Here is a 2521-nt window from a genome sequence, read left to right as displayed (position 1 = left end):
CCCCCAACTCTTGGGCTCAAGCGAGTCTCCTGCCTCCACCTCCCAAGTAGCTGCCACAACGCCAGCTATTTTTTGGTTGTAGCCTTCATTGTGGTTTGGTAGGCCCGGGCTGGATTCAAACCTGCCACCTTAGGTGTATGTGGCTGGCGCCTTAGCCACTTGAGCCATAGGTGCTGAGCCCCAACTTGAAATTATTTAAAGATATATTTATCATGTAATTTTGTTTAAGTAATTTTGGATGAAATCAAATCTTTTTTATTCTTTTTTTTTTTGAGACAGAGTCTCACTTTGTCGCCCTCAGTACAGTGCCATTACATCACAGCTCACAGCAACCTCCAATTCTTGGGCTCAAGCAATTCTCTTGCCTCAGCCTCCTAAGTTAGGACTACAGGTGCCTGCCACAAAGCCTGGCTATTTTGATAAATGGGGTCTTGCTCTGGCTCAGGCTGGTTTTGTACTTGTGAGGTCAGGCAATCTGCTAGCCTCAGCCTCCCAGAATGCTAGGCTTACAGGTGTGAGCCACAGCACCTGGCCTGAAATCAAATCTATTGGGTGCCAGTTTTCCCAGCAAAACCACAAAACATCTTGCTTTCCTAAAAGACTGCCACTCTGAATAGAAATACCAGCCTGAAGAATATGGCACAATGACCTCTAGGGATTTAGCAATAGAGATTATCTCCTTTGTAATAAAGTCAACTTGAAGTAAAGAGATGTTCCCTCTTGACTACCTTTTCATTTACCTCTGCAGATACTGATTAAGTTCCAAACATGTGATTTCCAAGTATCTGATCTGAGACAAGGTCCACATTAAGAAATTTCAGTTCGGCTCGGCGCCTATGGCTCAACCGGCTAAGGCGCCAGCCACGTACACCTAAGGTGGCAGGTTCGAATCCCCAGCCCGGACCTGCCAAACAACAATGATGGCTGCAACCAAGAAATGGCCAGGCGTTGTGGCGGGCGCCTGTGGTCCCAGCTACTTGAGAGGCTGAGGCAGAAGATTCGCTTGAGCACAGGAGTTGGAGGTTGCTGTGAGCTGTGATGCCATGGCACTCTACCCAGGGGGATAGCTTGAGGCTTTGTCTCAAAAAAAAAGAAAAGTATACAGCCACCTTAAAATATCAGGCTCAAGAGACCCTCTTGCCTCAGTTTCCCAAGTAACTGGGACTTCAGGAACCTGCCACAATGCCCAGTAGTTTTTCTACTTTTAGCAAAGACAGGGTCTCATGCTTGCTCACGCTTCCCTGTTACCCAGATTCATGGGTTTATGGGACAAAAACTACCAGGAGGCGAGAGCACCTCAGGGATCTGGGAACCAGAATCTGGCTGGGACTGTCAACATCTGTTGGTAATTAAATCCAGGAATGTTCCTGCAATTTAAAATTAAGTTCCGCAATTATATTAAACACCAGAGGAATGACTGTGAAGGAGAGGCAAAGTACAGTATGAATTCAGCCCTGCCTGGGCTGAATGTGCAGGTGATGCCCAATAAAACACATGAGAAATCCTTTCCCTTTCAAATCCCTAATCACACAGAACAAAGGGCTTCAAGCCTCAGCTCACTTTCAAAGTCTTTCAGAGGGGCAACCACCAGGGCGTGGAATGCTCGGACCAGTGTGAGATAGTCACCAAGGGTTACTTTGAAAAATTCAGTAACTCTTGACTACAGATAGTAATAACATATGTGTTCTTTACACTAGTTATTCTCTTACACTCTTGAGATTACATACCTTTAAGATAAACTTTGCTAGCCTCATAGTAGGTTCCCACATACGCACTGAAAGTACCATAAATTCATGTGACTATAAGTTCAATATGAAGGTAATTAGAAAGTATGCTTTTGTGTAAAAATTGTAATATATATATACATATCTACGCAGATATGTATATATATACTTTTTTTGAGAGAGCGAGTCATACTCTGTCAACGTGGGTAGAATGCCTGCTGTGTCATAGCTTACAGCCACATCAAACTTTTGGGCTCAAGTGATCCTCCAGCCTCTGCAAATAGCTGGGACTACGGGCCCCTTCCACAATGCCTGGCTAGTTTTTCTATGTTTATTTTATTTATTTTTTCATTTTTGAGACACAATATCACGTTTTCACCCTTGGTAGAGTACTCTGAAATAATAGCTCACAGCAACCACAAACTGGTGGGCTTATCAGATCATCTTGCTTCAGCCTTTCAAGTAGGTGAAACTACAGGTGCCCACCATGACACCTGGCTAGTTTTAGAGATGGGGTCTCACTCTTGCTCAGCTTGGTCTCGAACTCCTGAGCTCACGCAATCCACCTGCCTGAGCCTCCCAGAATGCCAGGATTACAGGCATGAGCCACTGCAACCGGCTTTAGTTTTTCTATTTTTTTAGTAGAGTGTGGGTTTTGGTGTTGCTAGGGCTCGTCTTGAATTGTGGACCTCAAGTGATCCACCCACTTCAGCCACTCAGCATGGTAAGATTATAAGATTGAGGCTCGGCGCCTATAGCTCAACCGGCTAAGGCGCCAGCCACGTACATGTAAGGTG

The sequence above is a fragment of the Otolemur garnettii genome, unplaced genomic scaffold (assembly GCF_000181295.1).
Source record: "Otolemur garnettii isolate 467f Iridium unplaced genomic scaffold, OtoGar3 scaffold00212, whole genome shotgun sequence".
Classification (NCBI taxonomy): domain Eukaryota; kingdom Metazoa; phylum Chordata; class Mammalia; order Primates; family Galagidae; genus Otolemur; species Otolemur garnettii.
This window is presented reverse-complemented; position numbering follows the sequence as displayed.